Below are 21,063 nucleotides of genomic sequence, written 5' to 3'. Positions count from 1 at the left end.
TTTTTGTCTCTTTTGTTTATTTCCCTTTCTTCAAAACCTAGAATATTCCCCCCATTTTCTCAATCATTTGTTGAGAAGTTTAATTCTGTTGTTTTAGCTTATAGCATTTTCCCCCCTAAGAACAAATATACTAAAATTACCTCTAACTTCTTAGCTAGGACATCTGAATCTTCCATGAGAGCCCGTAGTATTTTTAGAATAAATGCATAGTACAAGTGACAGCTGATGGAATGACTCACTCATCCATTCTTCCATTGAAATATTTATTGTCAAAGCTACTGTATTTTGTTAGGCTCTGTGCTATATACTTTCATTGGGAGACACTAAAATTAAAATATATTTTTCCAGTAACCCTAACCTCAAGGAGTTTGTTTTTTAGTTGAGTCCGGACTTTCAAGGATGGATCTGTGAGGATGGTGACTGAAGCTCTGACTTTGTATTCAAACAAAGTTTGAATGTGGGTTTATATATGTCACTCCTGCCATTCGTGAACTATATGACCTTGAATACGTTATTCAATCATTCCAAACTATAGATTCCTAACCAGTAAAACAGAAACAATATTTGTACTAATTTCAGAGGCCTTTGAATTCATTAAGTGACATTATCTAGATAATGTGCTTAATATAGTGCTTGACACATAGTAGGCACTCAGTAATTCTTATCTTCCATCATTATTGCCTTAAAGACTGCCTTGAAGGATGGATAGGGTGTGTAAAAGTAGGCAAAAAGGGCATTTCAGGCAGATAGAACAGCTTGAATTAAGTCAGAGAAGTGATGAGGCCTGGGGAGCATGTGGGAAATACAACTGGTTCTGTTTGACTGAAGTGTAGAACACATTAAAGTAGGTAGGAAAAGTAGGAAGATCAAAATTTGGTCATGTAATTATTCACCCTGAAGTAACCCTGGTAATGCTTTGACATAACTCCTTCTATCAACTTTTTTATACAGCATAAATTTTTGTGAAAGATTGCTTATTATAGAATTGAGATTAGAAATACAGATAATAGTAAACATCTATGTAGTGCTTCTATGTGCCAGACACTGTTCTAAGCATTTTACATGTATTTAATCCCATTGCTTTCCTTCTGGGTCTTTCTAACAGATCTGTAATTGGTTTTAAGAAAGAAAAGAACAACAGCAATAGCAAATAAGAGAAACTCTGACGTATTTCCGAGATAGTATGTATCTCCCTATAAAAAATAATCCTGCTTTGATGCTCCATAGCTGGTCATTTGGCACTATTTCCCCAGTATTCTTCTTCCAATATGACTATGTCTAATTCAGTCTACTTCCATTTTTCATAACAGGAGTTATTTTCTTGGTATACAGATTTCTTTACAACCTTTCTGTTATTAAAAGGGGAAAGGAGAAGTTGCCTAGAGTAGGTGTTACCCATTACAAAGATTTTTAGAATAAACTTTACGTTCTTCTATATTGGCTATCCCCCTGACTCTTATTTGGTGGTATAGTCTTTCCATATCACCACTTTCCAAGAAGATGGAGGAAAAAACCTATTTCTCATCTCTCCAGCCCTGCCTCCTTCTTCCCCTCCCACACACGTTTCCAGGGGAAGGCTCTTTTTTTTTTTTTTTTTTTTTAAACAGCATTTTTCCAAGCACCTTTTTTTTTTTTTTTTTAAAGATTTCATTTATTTATTTGACAGAGAGAAATCACGAGAGGCAGGCAGAGAGAGAGGAAGGGCTCTTCGTTGAGCAGAGAGCCCGATGCGGGACTCAATCCCAGGACCCTGAGATCATGACCTGAGCCAAAGACAGCAGCTTAACCCACTGAGCCACCCAGGCGCCCTCCAGGGGAAGGCTCTTAAGGCAGAGCAAAATAACCAGCATCAGCTTCTCTGCTGATCCTCTGTCTATAACCTACCAAGAAAGAGACTACTCTGTTGATATTAGAATTCCTGAGTGTAGGTTGGGGGTAATTATTCAATAGGCAGGGCTTTGTCCTTTCATATTGTCAGAGAGCCCTACAGAAGAAAAGATTCCTGCTGTTTTCATCCCTATAAAGCTGAAAGGTGAAGATCTTGTTATTTATGCTCTCCTTGCTCATTGTCTGATTCCATTTTTTATAGTCATAGCTTATGCAAATTGTCATTTTCTGGCTGATTCACCAAACTTCAGTTCTTAGAGAGGATAATACATTCATTCATTAACTTATTCCCTAAGTATTTATTGAGCATATATTAGATATCAGGTATTAGATATGTATTAATAAACAAAACAAACATTTTTGCCTTCCTGGTCCTTATATTCTAGTGGAGGGAACAAGCAGTAAATAACCACCAAAACTAAATAAAGTATATAATGTATTAATATGTGATGACTGGTATGGGAAAAATAAATCTCGTTGAAAGGCATTATGAATGCTGGTTACAAGAGGTAGTAATTTTAATTGAGTGGTCAGTATAGGCCTCAATGATAAGGTGATATTTGAACAAAAAACTTGAAGGATGTAAGGAAATTATCCATGAAATATCTGGGGAAGACCATTCCAGGTGGAGGGACTAGTCAGTATATAGGTCCTTTAGGGGGAGCATACCTAGTATAGTCAAAGAATTCTGAGGGCAAGTCTGTTTTGCTGTAGCCAAGAGAACAAATGAAAGGAGAATAGAAGGTAAATTCCGAGAGATAAGAGGGGGCCAGATTATGTATAACCTTATAGGCTCTTGGAAAGATTTTATTCTGAGAGAAATGAGAAACCATTGGAAGGTTCTGAGCATATGAATGACTTGGTCTGACCTCCCCAAAAGGCATGCAAAATCTCTTATTTTTAGAAAAGAGAAATATTTTATTTTTACCTGGATTGACTTGAATCATCATTAGTTTTCACAGGCTTCTTTATTGTACCTATGTATTTAGTGTATATTGAAGTGGATAGCAAGGACAATGAAGTGGGGTCATTGTTTTGGATCCTGTCAAGTCCCTATAGTGTGCCTCCCAATGATTGATTTCTCCCTTGAAATAAAATGAGATGACTTCCCAAGGAAAAACGGTGACATTATTTTAATAGTATGTAGTATTAAAAGACCTGGAGATCAAGGCTTAGACTTTTCTTGTTTTGAAAGAAAATGACATTTACCTGTTTGCATTCATCCTGGAATCATTTTAAATATAAGCTTCACTTACTAGTTCTTAAAATTTCATTTCAGGTGCCTAGAGGGAGAGATCTCTCTTTTCACTTCATCAGCATATATGTGATAAAATTCCAACTGCTTAACTTAAATTCTGATTTATAGAAGGTTTTTAGGAAATGTACATCAAAAAGGTTTTGTTGCTTCCTTATAGTATTTTTTACCTGTAATTGGCCGTCGATATTACAAGGCGGCAGCAGCAAAGTCATAACAGGGCTAGCTATTCTGTGTTGTTGAGGTTTTGAAACAAAATGGAAAATATTCACTCAGCCTTTATTTTAGGAATATAACAAAGGCATTACTTGTTTTAAAACAAACAGATAATCCAAGGTTTGATGTTTTGGTTGTTTCTAAGGTATATTTTCCTGAGTTATAGGTAATTTACTTCTCTCCTCTTTACTGTTCTACACTGAGGTATATATCACTGTACTACTGGCTGCCAAAACCATATTAACTGATTTGTAGCTCTCAGTTATGGTGAGTTTTTTGCTTAACTATCTTTTATTCTTTTGTGAAAGAAATGGAAAAGTATCATCCTCACTTCTGCTTTAAGAATTTACATATATTAGTCATTCTTTTTCCATAGAGCTTGAGTTATGGTGCTGAAACCTGCAATTCTGACTTGGTAACAAAAGGAAAGCATTCTTATATTACTAAACAATGATTGAACCATGTTGCAGTATCAGCACTGGGCCAGGAAGGAGGCAGCTTGGCATAATATGAAAATGAAGAGTCATCTGAAAGCTCTGTGTTTGAATTTTGTTTTTTCCACATGCTAGTTATGTGGCCACAACCAAATTTCTTAACCTCTCTGAACTTCAGTTTCTTTACTTGTAAAATGTTAAAATAATAATAATATTTACCTCGTAAATTTTTTTGAAGAATGAATAATATGTAAGGTATGCAAAGTGCTTAGTACAGTTCCCAAGCCTAATAAATTTATGCCATAAATAGCAGTTATATAGTTAATGATCTTTCGAAAAGTCCTTCCAAACTTCTGAGTCTTACTTCAATCACTGGTAAATGGAGAAAAAAATTACCTGTTAGGGAGAATCAAATGTAAAGATGTATATAAGAAGGCTTTGAAAACTGAATTTTATCAAACTGCATTATATTAAAATGTATGGTAAAAATAGGATTTTATTTCCCTATATCATCATTCCCCTCCCCCCCCCGGGAATTCATATCAAATATCAGATGGGAAAGGAGTTTGCAAAGCAAAAGCATTTTGTGAATGTAGATAATCTCATCATCACTATTGCACAGCACAAAAATACCTTCCTACATACCTGTTGCTGTTACTTGGAATTCTCTCCATGGATATTGTGGAGGGGCTGAAGAAGAGAAAGAGTAATAGTAGCCCTGCTAGAATGTACATGCTTGCCCATAGGGCAGTATCATACAGCTGTCAGTAGGCTTTTGAATGAGCTTGTTAGAGCTCCATGTTGACATTTAAATAAGAGTAGTGTCTTTTTTTCATTTAAAAAAAAATTATTATGCTTGTCTGAGAGAGTGGGAGAAAAAGAGTAATTAGGTGACCCAGGAGACCTGGGTGATGGTGGGAGGCAACTACCGATGATAAATGGGAATGAATTGGAAGAGACTTGGAATAGAAGAGGCACAGTCATGGAGGGGAACATTAAAGCACAAGTGAGGGAGGAGTCAAGATGGCGGAGAAGTAGCGGCTGAGACTACATCAGGTAGCAGGAGATCAGCTCGATAGCTTATCTAAACATTGCAAATACCTACAAATCCAACGGGAGATTGAAGAGAAGAAGAACAGCAATTCTAGAAACAGAAAATCAACCACTTTCTGAAAGGGAGGACTGGCGGAGAAGTGAATCTAAAACGACGGGAAGATAGACCGCAGGGGGAGGGGCCGGCTCCCGGCAAGCGGCGGAGCAACGGAGCACAAAATCAGGACTTTTAAAAGTCTGTTCCACTGATGGACATTGCTCCAGAGGCTAAACCAGGGTGAAGCCCACGTGGGGTCAGCGTGGCCCCAGGTCCCGCAGGGTCACAGAAGGATCGGGGGTGTCGGAGTGTCACAGAGCTCGCAGGTATTAGAACGGAGAAGCTGGCTACAGAGACAGAGCCAAGGACTGAACTCTCAGCTTGGGGTTACCTTGAACTGGTCGCAGGCTGGGTGAGCTCGGAGCGCGGCCAGAGGCCAGGGTTACGGGAGTGATTGGGCACTGTTCTCTGGGGGCACACTGAGGAGTGGGGCCCCGGGCTCTCGGCTCCTCTGGCCCAGAGACTGGGAGGCCACCATTTTCATTCCCGTCCTCCAGATTCTATGGAAAGTGTTCAGGGACAAAAGCTCCCGAAAGTGAACCCGAGCGGATTATTTAGTCCTGCCCTGGTAAGGGCGGTGCAATTCCACCTCGGGCAAAGACACTTGAGAGTCACTACAACAGGCCCCTTCCCCAGAAGATCAACAAAAAAATCCAGCCAGGACGAAGTTCATCTACCAAGGAAAGCAGGTTCAATACCAAGGACAGCAGCAGAATTCCAGAGGAGGAGAAAGCAAAGCACAGAACTCATGGCTTTTTCCCCATGATTCTTTAGTCTTGCGGTTAATTTAATTTTTTTTCAATTTTTTTCTTCTTCTGTGAAATATTTTAAAACTATTACCCTTTTCTTTTTTTAACGTTTTTTAACTAGCTTATCTAATATATATATTTTCTTTTTTTAAAATATTTTTTCTTTATCTGTTTTCTTTTTTAATTTTTTCTGAACCTTGTTTTAACCCTTTTCTCCCCCCCCCCCCATGATTTGGGGTCTCTTCTGAATTGGTTAAATCGCATTTTCTGGTGTCTTTGCCACCCTTTTAGTATTTTACTTGCTCCTTCATATACTCTTATCTGGACAAAATCACAAGGCAGAAAAAATCACCCAAACAAAAGAACAAGAGGCAGTACCAAAGGCTAGGGACCTAATCAACACAGACATTGGTAATATGTCAGATCTAGAGTTCAGAATGATGATTCTGAAGGTTCTAGCCAGGCTCAAAAAAGGCATGGAAGATATTAGAGAAACCCTCTCTGGAGATATTAAAGCCCTTTCTGGAGAAATTAAAGAACTAAAATCTAACCAAGTTGAGATTAAAAAAAAAGCTATTAATGAGGTGAAATCAAAAATGGAGGCTCTCACTGCTAGGATAAATGAGGCAGAAGAGAGAATTAGTGATATAGAAGACCAAATGACAGAGAATAAAGAAGCTGAGCAAAAGAGGGACAAACAGCTCCTGGACCACGAGGGGAGAATTCAGGAGATAAGTGACACCATAAGACGAAACAACATTAGAATAATTGGGATTCCAGAAGAAGAAGAAAGAGAGAGGGAACAGAAGGTATATTGGAGAGAATTATTGGAGAGAATGTCCCTAATATGGCAAAGGGAACAAGCATCAAAATCCAGGAGATGCAGAGAACCCCCTCAAAATCAACAAGAATAGGCCCACACCCCGTCACCTAGTAGTAAAATTTACAAGTCTTAGTGACAAAGAGAAAATCCTGAAAGCAGCCTGGGAAAAGAAGTCTGTAACATACAATGGTAAAAATATTAGATTGGCAGCAGACTTATCCACAGAGACCTGGCAGGCCAGAAAGAGCTGGCATAATATATTCAGAGCACTAAATGAGAAAAACATGCAGCTAAGAATACTCTATCCAGCTAGGCTATCATTGAAAATAGAAGGAGAGAGAAAAACCTTCCAGGACAAACAAAAACTGAAAGAATTTGCAAACACCAAACCAGCTCTACAGGAAATATTGAAAGGGGTCCTCTAAGCAAAGAGAGAGCCTAAAAGTAGGAACAGAGACAATATACAGTAACAGTCACCTCACAGGCAATACAATGACACTAAATTCATATCTCTCAATAGTTACCCTGAATGTTAATGGGCTAAATGCCCCAATAAAAAGACACAGGATATCAGAATGGATAAAAAACAAAACCCATCTATATGTTGCCTACAAGAAACTCACTTTAGACCCGAAGACACCTCCAGATTTAAAGTGAGGGGGTGGAAAACAATTTACCGTGTTAATGGGCATCAGAAGAAAGCTGGGGTGGCAATCCTTATATCAGATCAATTAGATTTTAAGCCAAAGACTATAATAAGAGATGAGGAAGGACACTATATCCTACTCAAAGGGTCTGTCCAACAAGAAGATCTAACAATTTTAAATATCTATGCCCCTAACGTGGGAGCAGCCAACTATATCAACCAATTAATAACAAAATCAAAGAAACACATCAACAATAATACAATAATAGTAGGGGACTTGAACACTCCCCTCACTGAAATGGACAGATCATCCAAGCAAAAGATCAACAAGGAAATAAAGGCCTTAAATGACACGCTGGACCAGATGGACATCACAGATATATTCAGAACATTTCATCCACAGGCAACAGAATACACATTCTTCTCTAGTGCACATGGAACCTTCTCCAGAATAAATCACATCCTGCGTCACAAATCAGGTCTCAACTGGTATCAAAAGATTGGGATCATTCCCTGCATATTTTCAGACCACAATGCTCTGAAGCTAGAACTCAGTCACAAGAGGAAAGCTGGAAAGAACCCAAATACATGGAGACTAAACAGCATCCTTCTAAAGAATGAATGGGTCAACCAGGAAATGAAAGAAGAATTAAAAAAATTCATGGAAACAAATGATAATGAAAACACAATGGTTCAAAATCTGTGGGACACCGCAAAGGCAGTCCTGAGAGGAAAATATATAGTGGAACAAGCCTTTCTCAAGAAACAAGAAAGGTCTCAAGTACACAAACTAACCCTACACCTAAAGGAGCTGGAGAAAGAACAAGAAAGAAACCCTAAACCCAGCAGGAGAAGAGAAATCATAAAGATCAGAGCAGAAATCAATGAAATAGAAACAAACAAACAAAAAAAACCCCAATAGAACAAATCAATGAAACTAGGAGCTGGTTCTTTGAAAGAATCAATAAGATTGATAAACCCCTGGCCAGACCTATCAAAAAGAAAAGAGAAAGGACCTAAATAAATAAAATCATGAATGAAAGAGGAGAGATCACAACTAACACCAAAGAAATACAGACAATTATAAGAGCATACTATGAGCAACTCTACGCCAACAAATTTGACAATCTGGAAGAAATGGATGCATTCCTAGAGACATATAAACTACCACAACTGAACCAGGAAGAAATAGAAAACCTGAACAGGCCCATAACCAATAAGGAGATTGAAACAGTCATTAAAAATCTCCAAACAAACAAAAGCCCAGGGCCAGACGGCTTCCCAGGGGAATTCTACCAAACATTTAAAGAAGAACTAATTCCTATTCTCCTGATACTGTTCCAAAAATAGAAATGGAAGGAAAACTTCCAAACTCATTTTATGAGGCCAGCATCACCTTGATCCCAAAACCAGTCAAGGATCCCACCAAAAAAGAGAACTACAGACCAATATCCTTGATGAACACAGATGCAAAAATTCTCACCAAAATACTAGCCAATAGGATTCAACAGTACCTTAAAAGGATTATTCACCATGACCAAGTGGGATTTATTCCAGGGCTGTAGGGTTGGTTCAACATCCGCAAATCAATCAGTGTGATACAACACTTTAATAAAAGAAAGAACAAGAACCATATGATACTCTCCATAGATGCTGAAAAAGCATTTGACAAAGTACAGCATCCCTTCCTGATTAAAACTCTTCAAAGTGTAGGGATAGAGGGCACATACCTCAATATTATCAAAGCCATCTATGAAAATCCCACCACAAATATCATTCTCAATGGAGAAAAACTGAAAGCTTTTCTGTTAAGGTCAGGAACACGGCAGGGATGTCCATTATCACCACTGCTATTCAACATAGTACTAGAAGTCCTAGCCTCAGCAATCAGACAACAAAAGGAAATTAAAGGCATCCAAATTGGCAAAGAAGGAGTCAAACAATCACTCTTCGCTGATGATATGATACTATATGTGGAAAACCCAAAAGACTCTACTCCAAAACTGTTAGAACTTGTACAGGAATTCAGTACAGTGTCAGGATATAAAATCAATGCACAGAAATCAGTTGCATTTCTGTACACCAACAACAAGACAGAAGAAAGAGAAATTAAGGAGTCCATCCCATTTACAATTGCACCCAATACTATAAGATACCTAGGAATAAACCTAACCAAAGAGGCTAAGAATCTACATGCAGAGAACTATAAAGTACTCATGAAAGAAATTGAGGAAGACACAAAGAAATGGAAAAATGTTCCATGCTCCTGGATTGGAAGAATACATATTGTGAAAATGTCTATGCTACCTAAAGCAATCTACACATTTAAAGCAATCCCTATCAAAATTCCATCCATTTTTTTTTCAAAGAAATGGAACAAATAATCCTACAATTTATATGGAGCCAGAAAAGACCTCGAATAGCCAAAGGAATATTGAAAAAGAAAGCCAAAGTTGGTGGCATCACAATTCCTGACTTCAAGCTCTATTATAAAGCTGTCATCATCAAGACAGCATGGTACTGGAACAAAAACAGACTCATTGATCAATGGAACAGAACAGAGAGCCCAGAAATAGACCCTCAACTCTATGGTAAACGAATCTTCGACAAAGCAGGGAAGAATGTCCAATGGAAAAAAGACAGCCTCTTCAATAAATGGTGCTGGGAAAATTGGACAGCCACATGCAGAAAAATGAAATTGGACCACTTCCTTACACCACACACGAAATAGACTCCAAATGGATGAAGGACCTCAATGTGAGAAACATATCCATCAAAATCCTTGAGGAGAACACAGGCGGCAACCTCTTCGACCTCAGCCGCAGCAACATCTTCCTAGGAACATCAGCAAAGGCAAGGGAAGCAAGGGCAAAAATGAACTATTAGGATTTCATCAAGATCAAAAGCTTTTGCACAGCAAAGGAAACAGTTAACAAAACCAAAAGACAACTGACAGAATGGAGAAGATATTTGCAAATGACATATCAGATAAAGGGCTAGTGTCCAAAATCAATAAGGAACTTAGCAAGTTCAACACCCAAAGAACAAACAATCCAATCAAGAAATTGGCAGAGGACATGAATAGAGATTTCTGCAAAGAAGAAATCCAGATGGCCAACAGACACATGAAAAAGTGCTCCACATCCTTCAGCATCAGGGAAATACAAATCAAAACCACAATGAGATATCACCTCACACCAGTCAGAATGGCTAAAATTAACAAGTCAGGAAATGACAGATGCTGGAGAGGATGCAGAGAAAGGGGACCCCTCCTACACTGTTGGTGGGAATGCAAGCTGGTGCAACCACTCTGAAAAATAGCATGGAGGTCCCTCAAAATGTTGAAAATAGAACTCCCCTATGACCCAGCAATTGCACTACTGGGTATTTACCCTAAAGATACACATGTAGTGATCCAAAGGGGCACATGCTCCTGAATGTTTATAGCAGCAATGTGTACAATAGCCAAAGTATGGAAAGAACCTAGATGTCCATCAACAGAGGAATGCATAAAGAAGATGTGGTATATATATACACAATGGAATACTATGCAGCCATCAAAGGAAATCTTGCCATTTGGGACAACATGGATGGAACTAGAGGGTATCATGCTTAGTGAAATAGGTCAATCTGAGAAAGACAACTATCATATGATCTCCCTGATATGAGGATATGGAGATGCAACATGGGGGGTTTGGGGGGATAGGATAAGAATAAATGAAACAAGATGGGATTGGGAGGGAGACAATCCATAAGTGACTCTTAATCTCACAAAATAAACTTAGGGTTGCTGGGGGGAGGGAGGGTTGGGAGAGGGGCAGTGGGGTTATGGACATTGGGGGAGGGTATGTGCTATGGTGAGTGCTGTGAAGTGTGTAAACCTGGTGATTCACAGACCTGTACACCTGGGGATAAAAATACATTATATGTTTATAAAAAAATAAGAAATAAATAAAAAATTTAAAAGAAGCACAAGTGAATGGTTTCAAACAAGATTTAACTACTTAATTTTTTAAAAAAATTACACCAGCCTGGCAAGAGGCACAAAAATTAGGTCTTATAAAGAATGATGAAACTATCCTCCCTTCCACTCTTTCCCCCTTTCTTTCCTTCTTTCCTCTCTGCTTGCTCACACTTTCCCTTCCCTTGTCACTTAGAGAATATTAGCTATGTGTCATCATCCTTGTGTGGTGTCTTTAAGCTGCCACCCACCTTTGTACACATAGGCTGGTGTGTAGAGGTGAATCTCAGGAATGCGGTCTTCTTTCCTAGCCTCAGTTCTGCCCACCTGTCTTTGACCTGTTCCTTTCACTTGGTGCCTTCTTCCAATCTTTTATTTGCTGACAGGTACTAGTCATTTTCTTTTTCCTTGGATTTCATATCTTTCTTTATATCAGTTGCCAAGATGAGGAAAACCAAAGCTCTTTATTGGATTATACTTTATAGGAGGAACAGTGTCTCATATATATATAGACCATTATATAGTTTAAAAATAACACTTATCTTAGTTGATTCTCAGAATGGCGTGGTGAGCCAGATAGAGTTGATGTCACTATCCATATTAGAAATGAGGAAGCTGGGATAAACAACTTGTCTAGGATTATATTGTTAGAAAGTGACAAGAGTCAGACATTTGACTTTAGGTCAAGAATTTCTCAATACACTCCCAGAGAAAAGAGCTGATTTTCACTAATGACATTAGGGATGGTTTCATGGCCATGTGGCTCTAGACTGGGTTTTGCGTGATGCTTAAGACTTGGGTGAAGAAGACAGATATTCCACGAAGAGAAAACTGTGTGAGCAAAATCTTGGAAGTGTAATAAAATCTGCTACTTACAAATGAAGTCTGGGCTAGGCATTTTTAATGTATTATATCCTAATCTCCATAGCAATCCATCAGGTATTTTATTGATTGATTGCTCACCTTGTTTTAAGTAGAATTTGAGATGGTAGGTAGATATCATTTTTAATTTGAAGAAGATGAAACTAAGACTCAGAAAAGTTGAGTAGCTTGATCAAAGTCATAGAATAAAATGTGCTGTCATGGGGATTAATAAGCATGTGCCTGACATCTCATGGCCCTTCCTGGGAAAAATGGGAAAGGCTTTATAAATAGTGAGTAGTCAGTAGTCAGGTGTAGCAGACAGGGTAGACTACAGTTATAAGACTGATTAGGCGATATCAGCTGTCTGACTGAGAGCTTTAATTACAATACAACAGAGTTTAGACTCTGTTCTTTAGGCAGTTGTGAGCCATAGAAAGTTTCTATGCAGGGAAGTGGCATTATCAGCTCTGCTGAGGAAGATTAAGCTGGCAGCATCATGCATGATTGATCAGAGAAGGGAGAAACTGGTGGCAGGGAGACCAATTAGATGGCTGTCAGAGTAGGGAATATTCAACTGGGTACCCAGAGAACTGTACATTATCCTCCTGAGGATACTGGATAGTGGATTTTTCTTTGCAAGTATCATTTCTCATGGATAGTAACTTGACTTATAAAAAAAGAAATTTAGGTTACATTTTAAAAATACACCAAAACTAACTTAAAAAAGAAAATTGCGATTACAAAATTGATTACCTAAGGAAGCCTCTGAGTAACTTACAGAGCTGGTGGTTACTTTGATGAGGCTAAATTTTAGTTCAACATTTACCTATGAATAATTTATAGTAATATTTTTCTTTGGAGTACTCTAGCTAACTTGGCAAAATATGATCCAAAATCATGAGAATACATTAGTTTTCTACCTACTACTGTTCAAATTTAATGAAATTAGATCACATTACTGTTTACTAGAAATATTGGACCTCAAAAGACTTAATATTGAGATGGTGAAAAAAATTTTAATCATAAAATTCCACTAATGCAAATCACTTTGGAATTTCTCTACGTTTGATCTTCCTCTTCATTTGCAATGCCACTAGTTTATTTCAGGCTTTCAAGAATTTTCCTGAGAGATGTGGCAACAGGCTCAGTGACTGTCATAATCTCTCTGAACTCTTTTACCTCAACGTCCACAAGCCAACAGTTTAAAGAATACCTACTGATCTTTATTGTTTACTGTTGTTTCATTTCCTTAGCATAGCATTTAACTTTAGCCTAGCCATTATAGACTGGCCCAAACTTGAGTTAAGTCTTATGCCTTGTTCTTGTTTCTTCTGACTGGAATATTTTCCCCTGAGTTTTCAGCTGGAAATTTCCTACTTAATCTTTTGAAGGCCTGCTTGTTTATCACCAATCTTCCAATGACCTAGAACAAATCTTTCCCTCCTGTGTGCTTCTCAAAGCTTCTGTTAGAGTGTTCATCGTATTATAATGGAACTAGTTGCTCAAGTGCCTCACTTGTTGGATTGAGAGCTTCCTGATATCAAGTATTACATTTATTCATGTAGCCATAATATGGTTCAGAGCTTGTTAGGCAGTAAGTATTCAATACATGTTTACTGAGTGGGTGATTGACTATTATTACCTTGATGTCAGAGGAAAATATACCATTTTATTAAAATATATGTATTGTATAGAAGCATGTCTTCAAATCTCCTGGTTGACCCTGGGAAAAGGACTTATCTAGTCCTAGATAAGATTTTTTTAAATATTTTATTTATTTATTTGACAGACAGAGATCACAAGTAGGCAGAAATGCAGGCAGAGAGAGGAGGAAGCAGGCTCTCTGCTGAGCAGAGAGCCTGATGCAGGACTCGATCCCAGGACCCTGGGATCATGACCTGAGCTGAAGGCAGAGGCTTTAACCCATTGAGCCACCCAGGTGCCCCTAGTCCTAGATAAGATTGTTGTTAGAAGTACAGAAATGATTCATGGTTGCCTATAGCTCACTCTGTCCTTTAATGTACTTATTATGTGGCAGAATATGGGGCACTTATGGCCTACTGATGTAATATTGTTCTACATCCTTCACTGTGTATCAAACCCTATTAGCACATTGTATTACTATCAGAGTCAGAGATGCTATTGGGTAATAGCTGTCTTGGAGAAAGTGGTTAGGTTGTAAGGATTATACTCTATCCTAGGATAACCCAACTTGATTGCTTACCCATTTTGATAAATTTTTTCTCTTTTAAAAATTATTTTTTTGCCATTTTAGCAATTATGCAGTATTACATTCCTATTCCTTTTCTAAAAGGCAGAGAATATCCTGGCAAAAAAGATAGAGAAGCTTCAGATTTCCTGAAGTTTTGCTCCCATAGAGAAAGGGGTTTACATTATATGGAAGTCAATGCAGTTCTCAAAATATTATGGTGAGGGAGTAAGATTCGTTTTCATGGTGGAATTATCAATAACTTGATAAAAATGTAACAGTGAAAATGTTTAAAAACATCCATACTTTATAAGCTTGATGTGATGTTGCCTATAATATCATCATAATAGCTCTAAGGAGGTCTACCTGCCTTAGACCCTGTCCATGGTGGTTTTATGTGGAAACCTCAAAAGGACTTTGTATTCTCATCCACAAGTATACAGTTCCCCTCTTATCTGCAGGGAATTTGTTCTAAGGCTCCCAGTGGATGCCTGAAACCACAGATGGTACTGAACCCTATATATACTATGTGTTTTCCTGCCCATATCTATGATAAAGTTTAATTTAAAGGTAGGCACAGTGAGATATTAGCAATAGTAACTAATATTATAATCAAACAATTGTAATATTATAGCATAATAAATTTTGTGAATGGAGCCCTCTCACATATACACATTCTCAGAATATTTTTATTGTTTGTACTCATCATTCTTCTCCTTGTGATGATGAAAGATGATAAAATGTCTACATGATGAGAGGAAATGAGGTGAATGACATAGGCATTGCGACAAAGCATTAGGGTACTACTGGTCTGAGGATGGGTCAGAAGTAGTCATAGGTAACAAACAACAAAAAGTGAAACCGTAGGTAAGGAGAGACTATTTTATTCTTCTTGATTTGAGTAGATTAGTTTTTTCTTCTTTTAGGAAGCCTGGCACTTTTCACATTGTGTTATAATTATTTGTTAGCAGGCTAGAATTCCCCTACAATATTATGGAGCCAGGAACTGTGCCTTATATATATATGGTTTATGTCCCTTTTGCACTGGACCAGATTCCTGCATCTAGTGGCCAATCAGTAAATGTCCATTGGATAAATAAATAGATTATATTACTGTCTTATCTAAAAGGGCACAGTTTTTACACTAGATAAACATATGGGAACATGGATAGTTGAAATTGGGAGTGTTCCAGAAATTTTCAGATCTATGATTATACAACTTATAACATTGTCAAAGAATAGAATCAGATAGTAGTTCCAGAGTGTTTTGGGGACTAGAAAATCTATTAAAATACTATTAATTAAACATTTTCTGAAATGTTCACTGTTGTTACTATTCTCAGTCATATTTTCATTATTACTACAGCAAATATGATTTATTTGTATGTATGCAGCTATAATTGAAAGTAAGTAACATAAGATCCTGGCTTCACATATGAATAACCCTCTGTTTCTTATTTAAGGAGAGAAAGTTGTTTTATTTTGACATTTATTATTGTCATCCTCTACAACCTGATGAAAAGTGAACCAATGAATATAATACCAGATTTATAGTAACAGGAAAACCTGAGTTCTCTTGTCTAGACTCTATAAGAGTGAGTCATATACTCAAAGCCTTTAATGCCTCAAATCATTGAGGCATTTCTTAAAAACATATATAATACAAAATCATCATGAGATTTCTTTAGAAGAAGAGATTTTATTTATTTGAGACAGAGAGAGAGTGAAAGAGAGAACGTGAGAGGGTGGGGGGGGATGCAGAGGGAGAGGGAGAAGTAGACTCCCTGCTGAGTACATAGCCCGATGATATGGAGCTTAATCCCAAGAACCTGGGATCATGACCTAAGACAAAGGCAGATGCTTAACCAACTGAACCACCCAGGTGCCCCAATATATCTTTATAGTACTGGGATGTTAACTTCTATATGTCCACTTGGCTTGGCTATAATACCCAGTTATTTAATTAAACACTAATCTAGATGTTTCTGAAGGTATTCTGTACATGTGGTTCACATCTATAGCCTGTTGATTTTAAGTAAAGGAGATGAGTCTTGAGAATGTTGGTGAGCCTCATGCAATTAGTTGAAGACCTGAAGAGCAAAAACTGTTTCCCAGAGAATGAATATTGCATTAGGACTGCAACACAGGGGTGCCTGGATGGCTCAGTCAGTTAAGTGTCTTCCTTTGGCTCAAGTCATGATCCTGGGGTCCTGGTATGGAGCCCAGTGGTGGGCTCCTTGCTCAGCGGGGCACCTGCTTCTCTCTCTCCTGCTCCCCCTGCTTGTGCATGCACTCTCTCTGTCAAATAATAAATAAATAAATAAAAATAAAGACTGCAGCACCAATCTTGCCTGATTTTCCAGCCTGCTGGTCTGTCCTATAGATTTTAGACTTGCCCGTCTCTACAGTTGCAAGAGTCAGTTCCTTAAAATCAATCTTTTTCTCTGTCTCTCTAGAAAATTCTGCCTAATGTAAGCACCAGCCCATTTTAATAATAGGTAACACTTACATAATGCTTATTATATTCTAGGCAGTTATTAAGCATTTTACATATATTAAGTCATTTAATTCTCATAACAATTATACAGGAGAGGTATTCTGTTACTCTCTTTTTACAGATGAATGACCAAAGATGCAGAAAGTTTAAATGATTTGCCCAAAGTCGAATAGCTAGTAAGTGGAAGAGCTGGGATTCAGTCCTAGGCAGTACATTTTCTAAACCACCCTGCTATATAGTTTTCAAAATAATAGATTGTGTTCCTGGATGCAAACGACAAGACAAAATAGATCAAGAACAGAACTTCATTTAGTTCTTTTTCTTCTCTGTATGTGGGGATTTGAGGTTCAAACTTGTACTATTTTACATGCCAGTGTCCTATCATTAGCACTGTCATGAGCCTTTAACATTTATTAAGTCTATTAATGATACCCCACATTCTTACATGCACAATCTCATTTAATTCCCTCAATCCAGTGACGTTTCTACTGTATCTTTTACAGTGTAGTAGACTCATTTTGCTTTGACTCCACAATATGTAGTCTTGAGTCTTTCTGTCTCTTGGAGTATCATGGAATCCTAAGAATTTTGAGGAAACTTATTGTTTAAATAGTCCAAGGACTTTTCCAAAACAGGATGTTTTCTGTTGAATTCCATCTGATATTCATCCAATCTTATGTGCAATCTCTCTACCATTGCAAAAGTCTGAGCAGGTCTTCTAAACATTAGCTAGTATATTAAGGGCCAGATTAGATGAAATTTTTGAGTCAGTCTGAAGCAGAGATTGGGGTAGGGCTGGAGTTTACAAAGGAGAAGTTGGAAATCAGGATACTGAGTACAAGGTGCAAATACAATTGCAACAAACAAGAAGTAGGCTTGCAAAAGAAAGGGTCTATGTAGGACCTAGACTAGATTAAAGCAGTTTCTTGCTTGGGATACCTTAACAAGGCAGCAGCTTCATGGCTGGAATGCCGGGTCATTTTAAAAGTATAGTATTGAGATAGAATTTACTGTTTCCATTATGAGTGTGTTCTAACTGTTTGAAATTTCTCCCATAGATGGAATAAAAGTATGCTTTCCTAAAATTCTACCCATTAATCGTAATTCTGCAACACAGGGCAAAATACTTCTTTTCCGTCAGTTTGAAAGCCATCAATTATTCCCTTATTCTTCTCCCTGTCTTTCTTACCAAGTATTTATCTGATATGTACGCATCACATGGAGCTTTTTGAGAGACATTAGCAGTTCCAGTTAAACATTAAGTAAGAAAATAGGGTGATAAACAGTGAAGTATCTACTCTCATTGCAATGGGGCTAACTGAAAATTACTGGGATGAGGCTTTCTGAAAAAGAGATAATAACAATTCAGACATGTTTAGTGATGGCCCAGATATCTAAAATAAACTACCCCACTTTACTCATGAGGAACATGTCAGTAAGACAGAAAAAGAGCTCTGAGGAGCCACAACCAATTCTACACTCTCTTAGAAATTTGTCAGGATTAAGTAAAATAATGCAAATAAAGTACTTAGTGCATTGCTTGTCAGAAAATGTTCAAAAAATGAAAATTATTAAATATGGGGAACAGTTGCTGTTGGCAAACACATTAATAAAACTAAGGAATGAAATCTGACAGCTTGATAGTAAAATAAGGCAGGAAAAGAAAAATAAAATAAAATGCAAAAAAACCAAATAGGAAAATACAAAAAGCACCATAGTCTGACACCATTTTGTTTATGGTAAACTCACTGAAGTAATAAAGAAATAACAAAGGTTCAAAATAGTTTAAATTGTTTTAAGTGTGACTACCTTCAGAGGAAAAGAATATGCATATTTTAGAAAGGCTTCCATGCAAAATAAAAACAAACATTTTATCCTAAAGGATTAAACTCTAAGATATGTGGAAAATTCCTCTTTTTTTAAAAAAATATTTTATTTATTTATTTTGACAAGCAGAGATCACAAGTAGGCAGAGAGGCAGGCAGAGAGAGAGGAAGGGAAGCAGGCTCCCTGCTGAGCAGAGAGCCCGATGCAGGGCTCGATCCCAGGACCCTGAGATCATGATCTGAGTGGAAGGCAGAGGCTTTAACCACTGAGCCACCCAGGCACCCCAGAAAATTCCTCTTTTTAAAATAACTTGTTTCACATGGCTTCAGATAGCCAGGCGCTTGTTTGGGTTACTTTAGTTGGTGTTACTGTGTGAGATTATTTGACAACATTCATTCAGCATATATTGATTAAATGCTTTGTACCAGGATCACTGGTGGTTATTCTAGGTGATAGAGAAATGAGTGAGACCATGAGGCCAGATCGTTGCCCTCTCGTATCTTAAGCACCATTGTAGCTTGATTTCAAGTGCTAACATCAAGATGGATACAAAATTTTATGGGAGCACAGAACAGGTTTATTAAATATGAATTATGTAACTACTGCCAAAAGAAATCATGAAAAAATATTATCTAGAATTGAAAGTTCTTGTTCTTTAGAACTCATAGTACATCACTAAATGGCTTTGTTTTCTAACATTTTGCTGGGACTGTGGTAAAATGACTCCCTATGGCAAATATTTCTTCATCAGAATTGATTGGTTCAAAGTAAAAGAAATATGTGCATAAACACTTAATTAGTCATTTCTTCACTCTATCAACAATTCTTCTTGAGTGCCTAGAGTTTCTACTCTGTGCCACATACTAGGGATACAGACATGAATGAGACTCCATTGAGTCAGAGTGCTGCCATGGAAGGAACATAGGTGCTGGAGCCAAATGGGCTGGGGTGGGAATTCTGCTTCCCCTACTTGCAGCAATGTGTTTTCAACATGCTCTTCTTACTCAGTACAATGAATATAGAAATATTTGTTTTGATAGTTTTTGGAAGGTGGAATTGTATATGTCAAAACCTATTTTGTTTGGGTTTTGGCCAATTGTATGTGCTCAGTAAATGGAAGCTATGTTAATGACAATGAAGTCCATAGTCCACTGGGGGCAGGCAGATATACAGGCCATAATATAATACGATGTCATAAAATAAGAAGTGTGCAGATTTGCTGAGTAGGAAATGAAGGCTTCTCAGAACAGGTAACTTGACAGAAGTCTTGCATGTCATCCTTGCGCAGGGGCCATGCTAATCTTCTCTGTATATTTCCAATTTTAGTATATGTGCTGCCGAAGCAAGCACTTGAGAGAAGTCTTGAAGTGAAGGCAGTAAACAGAGTGGGAGTAGTTTTGAGGAGAAAGAGTAACATTTGAAAGGCGTGGCATCTGAGAGAGACCATAACTCCCCTTCCCCCAACCCCAGGAACTGCAAGAATCTCAGCATGGCTAGGTCATAGTAGAGCATGGTGCAAGGTTAAGACTGGAGCATAGACAGGCTCAGACTGTTAAGAACCTTGCATCGAACCATGAGAGACTATGGACTCTGAAAAACAACCTGCGGGTTTTGAAGGGGCGGGGAGTGGGAGGTTGGGGAACCAGGTGGTGGGTAATAGGGAGGGCACATATTGCATGGAGCACTGGGTGTGGTGCAAAAACAATGAATACTGTTATGCTGAAAAGAAATAAAAAAAAAGTGAAAAAAGAAAAAAAAAGAACCTTGCATCGATCGCTAAGGTTGCATTGATTGCTAAGGATTTAGGGAGTGGGAAGGTATGAGAAAATTTTAAGCACAAAATAAAACAAATTCAATGGCAGTAGTTTGGACTGTTGGGAAACTATATCCATGAGATATAAAAGAAAGTACTTTCCTTGTGAAAAAGGCCTGTGGCAAATAGTGATTTTAAGAGGGAAAGATGCCTAGCACCATGTAGTGTAAGAAGGAGCTGCATTCTTGGAGTCCTTGGTAGATTCCATGTGGATAGAACGCTGCAATTTTGCCTTGGGTTTGGCTTTTTTTTAGCTAAAATGGAGTTATCAATAGCAGTGGCCATCAACAGTCATTATCTATGACATTGGTGAATATAGTACAGCAAAGCTGAGTGCTAATCATATTCAGACAGAAATGTACCTAATGATAGAATATGACTGGCATCCCAAACACCTGTCTTGTTGATCAGTTACCTCTTGTGGCCGCTGTCATACCCTTGAAGTTGCTTTGAAAGGAGAGATTCACAAATTCAAGAATAGACAAATAGACCCTGAGTTTCTAAATGGGGTTTCATCCCTAGGCTCTAGTTTGGTATCCTCCTGAGGCTAGTAGTATGGAGTTTGGAGCTCTTCTGCTTATACTAAGTCTAAGGCCTACATTAAAAGGCTGACTGAACTACTTTTTTGGTATCTTTGTTTTAGGCCTTTATCCTTATCTCAGCCCTTGAGATGTTATTGCTTTGATGATGACAAGAGGCAGGATTAGATGCATCTAAGGGAAAAATTGCCAA

At 37.9% G+C, this 21,063-nt stretch overlaps 1 non-coding gene across 1 annotated transcript; it reads right to left on the bottom strand.

The window, feature by feature from the left end:
* Positions 1-19,760: 19,760 nt before the first annotated feature.
* Positions 19,761-19,868, bottom strand: LOC123950127. The gene has a single exon (XR_006820131.1). It is a non-coding gene; the product is annotated as a U6 spliceosomal RNA (small nuclear RNA).
* Between the last annotated feature and the right edge of the window lie 1,195 nt (positions 19,869-21,063).

The sequence above is a fragment of the Meles meles genome, chromosome 8 (assembly GCF_922984935.1).
Source record: "Meles meles chromosome 8, mMelMel3.1 paternal haplotype, whole genome shotgun sequence".
Classification (NCBI taxonomy): domain Eukaryota; kingdom Metazoa; phylum Chordata; class Mammalia; order Carnivora; family Mustelidae; genus Meles; species Meles meles.
This window is presented reverse-complemented; position numbering and strand designations above follow the sequence as displayed.